This window comes from Stegostoma tigrinum, chromosome 21 (genome assembly GCF_030684315.1).
Source record: "Stegostoma tigrinum isolate sSteTig4 chromosome 21, sSteTig4.hap1, whole genome shotgun sequence".
Taxonomy (NCBI): domain Eukaryota; kingdom Metazoa; phylum Chordata; class Chondrichthyes; order Orectolobiformes; family Stegostomatidae; genus Stegostoma; species Stegostoma tigrinum.
In genome coordinates this window covers 3,825,438-3,832,376 of record NC_081374.1, presented here as the reverse complement: position 1 = coordinate 3,832,376, position 6,939 = coordinate 3,825,438, and positions in this window count along the sequence as shown.

Sequence of the window (6,939 nt, the reverse complement as noted above, 5' to 3'; positions counted from 1 at the left end):
TTTATAAGCCTCTATAGGTCAACTTTCACCCTCCAACGCTCCAGAGAAAATAGCCCCGGCCTATTCAGCCTCTCCCTCTAGCTCAAACCTCCCAACCCTGGCAACATCCCTGTAAATCTTTCCTGAGCCCTTTCAAGTTTCACAACATTGTTCCTATAGCAGGGAGAACATAACTGCACACAATATTCCAACAGTGGCCTAAACAATGTCCTGTACAGCCACAACATGATCCTCCTAACTCCTGTACTCAATGCACTGACCAATAAAGGCAAGCGTACCAAACACCTTCCTCACTATTCTGTTTACCTGCAACTTCACTTTCAAGGAACTGTGAACCTGCACCCCAAGGTCTCTTTGTTCAGCAATACTCCCCAGGGCCTTATCATTAAGTGTATACATCCTGCCCTGATTTGCCTTTCCAATATGCAACACCTCACACTTATCTAAATTAAACACCATCTGCCTCTCCTCAGCCCATTGGCCCACCTGATCAAGATCCTGTTGTACTCTGAGATAACCTTCTTTGCTGTCCTCCAATTTTGGTGTCATCAGCAAACGTACTAACCGTACCTCCTATGTTCACATCCAAATCATTTATATGAATGATGAAAAGCAGTGGACCCAGCGCCGATCCTTGTGGAACACCGCTAGTCATGAGTCTGCAAAGCAACTCTCTGCCACCACCCTTTGGTTTCTATCTTCATGCCAGGTTTATATCCAACGAGCTAGTTCTCCCTTTATTCCCTGTGATTTAACCGTGCTAACGAGCCTACCGTGAGACACCATGTTGAATGCCTTACTGAAGTCCATATGGATAAGCTGTCTTCATCACTTCGTTAAAAATCACAATCAAGTCAGTGAAACACAATTTCCCATGCGCAAAGCCATGTTAACTATCCCTAATCAGGCCTTGCCTTCCCAGATACATGTAAATACTAAGCCTCAAGATTCCCTCCAACAATTTGCCCAAGACTGATGTCAGGCTCACCGGTCTATAGCTCCCAAGCGTTTCCTTACCACCATCCAAGTTTGAGCCAAGGCTGTAATGAGGTCAGGAGCTGAGTGGCCCTGGCAGAACCCAAACTGGACGTCGCTGAGCAGGTTATCGCTGAGCAGGTGCTGCTTGATAGCGCCGTTACTGACACCTCCCATCACTTTACTGATGATCGAGAGGAGCCTGATGGGGCGGTAACTGGCCGGGTTGGGTCTGTCTTTCTTTTTATGTACAGGATACAATTGGGCAAGTTTCCACATTGTTGGGTAGGTACCAGTTTTGTAACTGTACTAGAACAGCTCTGCTCGGGGAGTGGCAAGTTCCGGAGCACAAGCCTTTGGTACAATTGCCACATGTTGTCAGGGCCTGTAGCCGTTGCAGTATCCTGTGTCTCCAACCATTTCTTGATATCACGTGGAGTGAATTGAATTGGCTGAAGACCGGTATCTGTAATGCTGGGGACTACTGGAAGAGGCCGAGAAGGATCATCTACTCGGTGCTTCTGGCTGAAGATTGCTGCAAATGCTTCAGCCTTATCTTTTGCACTGAAATGCTGGGCTCTTCCATCATTGAGGATGGGGATATTTGTGGAGCCTCCTCCTTCAGTGAGTTGTTTAATTGTCCACCACCATTCACAACTGGATGTGGCAGGACTGCAGAGCCTAGATCTGATCCATTGGTTGTGGGATCGCTTAGCACTGTCTATCACTTGCTGCTTTTGGCGTGCAAGTAGTCCTGTTTGGTGGCTCAACCAGGTTGACACCTCATCTTCAGGTCTGCCTGGCGCTGCTCCTGGCATGCCTTCCTACACTCCCCATTGAACCAGGGTTGATCCCCTGGCTTGATGGTAATGGTTGAGTGGGGGATATGCCAGGCCATGAGGTTACAGATTGTGCTGGTGTACAATTCTGCTGCTGTTGATGGCCCACTGCAGCTCATGGATGCTGAGTCTTGAGTTGCTAGATCTGTTTGTAGCCAGCCCCATTTTGCACAGAGATAGTGCCACACAACACGATGGAGGGTATTCTGAAAGTGAAGGTGGGACTGCACCTCCACAGGGACTATGCAGTGGTCACACTTACTGATACTGTCATGACAGATGCATCTGCAGATGGCACTGAAAGGTTTACTCTGAATATTGTCTTCACATCTCTGCCCCTTGGTCTTGCATCTTTTGATCTATGAGACTGCACTGTTCTTACTCTGTTAGAAATTTGCAATAGATCAGTGATGTGCCACTGCTCCTGAAATGAAGAGTCTTGGATTCAGTCCGGATCGGTCGATCTTTGTTTTTTTCTCATTCGGTCTCGGTGTGTGGTACTTCTTAACAAGACCTTCAGATATTGGTCATCCCTCACCGTCCTGAGTGTTTTACAGGGATTTTGTACCTGAAAAAGTTTTTCTGAAATCCATAGATTAGCTTCTTCTTTCAGGATCCGAAGGACTGCTCCTGGGAGGAACTAACCCGGCTGTATCAGCTCTCCACCAACTCAAGCTTCAGTTGTTGTCCTTGGTGTTGACAGCATGGGGCTAACGGAATAATGTGTATTTGCTCTCAAACTGAACCTGAAATCGCACAACAGACAATGATGTATCTTCAATATGATGTAACAAAACTGCTAAGTAATAAACATATGTGCTATCAATTAAGATTGATCCTGTCTTCTACTTCAGATGTCAAGTGGCATTCTTGCTCACAAGGTAGCTTGCATGAGTGGTGTGCGCATGTGTGTGTGAGTGTGTACATGCGTGAGAGAGCATGTGTATTTTTGTGTTTGTTGAATGATTATATCCACACACAGTATAAACTGCAGCACTCAACCACAATCAACATGCTCACTGCCCTCCGTGAAGCTCTCACAGAGTCAGCACTGGGTACGCTTCTGGTGTCTGAGGATTTTCAGAATCCTCAAAGGAATGTGAAAGGAACAGGAAATAGACAATTAAAATATTTATCTAAGTTCAATATTGACATTTCAAATTAACCTTTTAAGTCTTTTAAGCAAATTATTACAGCACTTATTTATGATCTGTCACAGTTATCAATACTGCGGTCACACCTTTATGTGGAATAAACAATTCTCACAGATACACGTCAGCCGAAAACTATTCACATTCATTTCGTACTTCAAGGATTTCTCAGCTCAACCATTCCATCATACTGGCACGCACACATACACTCAGGAACGCATACAGAAGCATATACACACACACACACACACACACACACACACACACACACACACACACACACACACACACACACACACACACACACACACACACACACACACACGCCCAGATAATAAAATGTGAGGCTGGATGAACACAGCAGGCCAAGCAGCATCTCAGGAGCACAAAAGCTGACGTTTCGGGCCTAGACCCTTCATCAGAGAGGGGGATGGGGGGAGGGAACTGGAATAAATAGGGAGAGAGGGGGAGGCGGACCGAAGATGGAGAGTAAAGAAGATAGGTGGAGAGGGTGTAGGTGGGGAGGTAGGGAGGGGATAGGTCAGTCCAGGGAAGACGGACAGGTCAAGGAGGTGGGATGAGGTTAGTAGGTAGCTGGGGGTGCGGCTTGGGGTGGGAGGAAGGGATGGGTGGGAGGAAGAACCGGTTAGGGAGGCAGAGACAGGTTGTACTGGTTTTGGGATGCAGTGGGTGGGGGGGAAGAGCTGGGCTGGTTGTGTGGTGCAGTGGGGGGAGGGGATGAACTGGGCTGGTATAGGGATGCAGTGGGGGAAGGGGAGATTTTGAAACTGGTGAAGTCCACATTGATACCATATGGCTGCAGGGTTCCCAGGCGGAATATGAGTTGCTGTTCCTGCAACCTTCGGGTGGCATCATTGTGGCAGTGCAGGAGGCCCATGATGGACATGTCATCAAGAGAATGGGAGGGGGAGTGGAAATGGTTTGCGACTGGGAGGTGCAGTTGTTTGTTGCGAACTGAGCGGAGGTGTTCTGCAAAGCGGTCCCCAAGCCTCCGCTTGGTTTCCCCAATGTAGAGGAAGCCGCACCGGGTACAGTGGATGCAGTATACCACATTGGCAGATGTGCAGGTGAACCTCTGCTTAATGTGGAATGTCATCTTGGGGCCTGGGATGGGGGTGAGGGAGGAGGTGTGGGGACAAGTGTAGCATTTCCTGCGGTTGCAGGGGAAGGTGCCGGGTGTGGTTGTCTCATGCACAGAACTCTCATACTCACACACAGACTGACACTCACTCATAGACTCTAAGCCTTACGCACACACTCATACACACACTCACACTTAAACATGCTCTCAGACTCACTCATACACTAAAATACACACACACGCACACACTTGTACGCTCATGCACACAATTCTCAAGCCCACACTCATGCTCTCATTCACAAACACACATTCTAATTCCCAAACACTTGCTCACCCACAAACACACTCTCACATATACAAACACCCACAGAAAGTGACATGTCCCCACTAGGACTGAGCCCCAGTGTTATACAGTGACAGACCTGTCCCCACCGGTACTGTACCCCGGTGTTATTCAGCGACAGACCTGTCCCCACCAGCACCCACCCCAGTGTTGTACAGGGACAGACCTGTCCCCACTGGTACTGTACCCCAGTGTTATACAGTGACAGACCTGTCCCCACCGGTACTGTACCGCAGTGTTATACAGCGACAGTCCCGTCCCCACCGGTACTGTATCCCAGTGTTATACAACGACAGACCTGTCCCTACCCGTACTGTACATCTGTGTTCAGTTAGTACGGTATTCAATAAGGTTAGTGGTTAAGTAGAACATTCAAAACATGCTCTTTTGAGATGGCTCCAGTTTATAAATAACTCAGTCAATTTATATTCCAGAACAGCTGATTAATATTCTGCTGACTGCAATAAACAAGAGGCTGAAACACACGGTTGATTGTAATATGTATTCTGCCAACAACCATTGACACAACAGCTTTAAACTTAAAACATAAATAACTGAGAATATAACTGGATTGTGCTAAATCTTTATAAGCAATTAGAATCTGTGTAGTTTTTGAAATGGCACTGGTTAGAAATGGTCCAGTTACTGAACTGCTCAGACTGAGTTCATGCAGACTCCTAGCAGGCATCAATAACTGACCAGCAGGGAGTGAGGAACTGACCAGCAGAGAGTGAGGAACTGACCAGCAGGGAGTGAGGAACTGATCAGCAGGGAGTGAGAAAATGACCAGCAGGGAGTGAGGAACTGACCAGCAGGGAGTGAGAAAATGACCAGCAGGGAGTTAGGAAATGGCCAGCAGGGAGTGAGAAAATGACCAGCAGGGAGTTAGGAACTGGCCAACAGGGAGTGAGGAACTGACCAGCAGGGAGTGAGGAACTGACCAGCAGGGAGTGAGAAAATGACCAGCAGGGAGTGAGGAACTGACCAGCAGGGAGTGAGAAAATGACCAGCAGGGAGTTAGGAACTGGCCAGCAGGGAGTGAGGAACTGACCAGCAGGGAGTGAGAAACTGACTAACAGAGAGTCAGTAACTGACCAGCATGGACTGAGGAATTGACCAGCAGCAAGCAGTGTACATAAACTGCTATTTTAAGTTATATATAACTTGCAAAGTCTTCCATGGGAGAGCATCAAGCTTGCCTTGACTCAATACCAACTCCAACCTCACTGTCAGTCCTTCCCCACCGCCAGTCCCACTTGCTCCAGTGCTCAATGTGCCACCACTTTTCTCATACAAGCACCCTCCCATGCATAGAATGATCCCATTCTACCATTGGTTCAAATGATGTTCCCCACATTGGAGCCAGATTCCTGATCACATGGTCTCTCTAACACCTGCGGAGGAATCCCTAGTTGGGTTGTAAATTCCATTTAGAATCTATCGGGGAATTACAGCCACCAAAGAAACACTAATTGCAGACAATTAGATGAGGTATTGTCCCAGGCCCAACCATCTACAGCAGCTTCATCAATGATCTTCCATCCCTCACAAGGTCAGAAATGGGGATGTTTGCCGATCATTGCAAATTGTTAATATTATTTGCAACTCTTGAGATACTAAGGCTGTCCATGTTCAAATTCAACAAGATCTGAACAATTTCCTGGCTTGGTCTGACAGGTAGCTAGTAACATTCGCACCTCACAAATGCCAGGCTATGACTATCTCAAATACAAGACTCAATCTGACCATTTCCCTTTGCCATTCAGCGGTATTCCCATCACTGAATTCACCACTACCAATGCCGTGGTAGTTACAAGATGCACTAGATATACTCAGCAAAGATGCTCAGACAGCATCTGTCTAACCCACAAGCACTTTCATCTAGGAGGGCAAGGGCAGCAGATACATGGGATCGCCACCCCCGGCAAGATCCCACCCAAGCCACTCACTATCCTGAGTTGGAAATATATAGTTGTTCCTTCAATGTCGCTGAGTCAAAATTCTAGAATTTATTCCTTAAAAGTATTGTGGGTCTAGCGAGTTTTGAGAAGATTTATAGCTCAGGTTGAGTTTCTGGATGTGAGTTTGCTCGCTGAGCTGGAAGGTTAGTTTTCAGATGTTTCGTCACCATTCTAGGTGACATCATCAGTGAGCCTCCGGTGAAGCGCTGGTGTTATGTCCCGCTTTCTATTTATCTGTTTAAGTTTCCTTGGGTTGGTGATGTCATTTCCTGTGTTGGTGATGTCATTTCCCGTTCTTTTTCTCAGGGGATGGTAGATTGGCTCCAAATCAATGTGTTTGTTGATGGAGTTCCGGTTGGAATGCCATGCTTCAGGAATTCTCGTGCGTGTCTCTGTTTGGCTTGTCCTAGGATGGATGTGTTGTCCCAATCAAAGTGGTGTCCTTCCTCATCTGTATGTAGGGATACTAGTGATAGTGACGAAACGTCTGAAAACTAACCTTCCAGCTCAGCGAGCAAACTCATATTGTGGGTCTATTTACAGCATGTGGTCTGCTGCATTTCAAGAA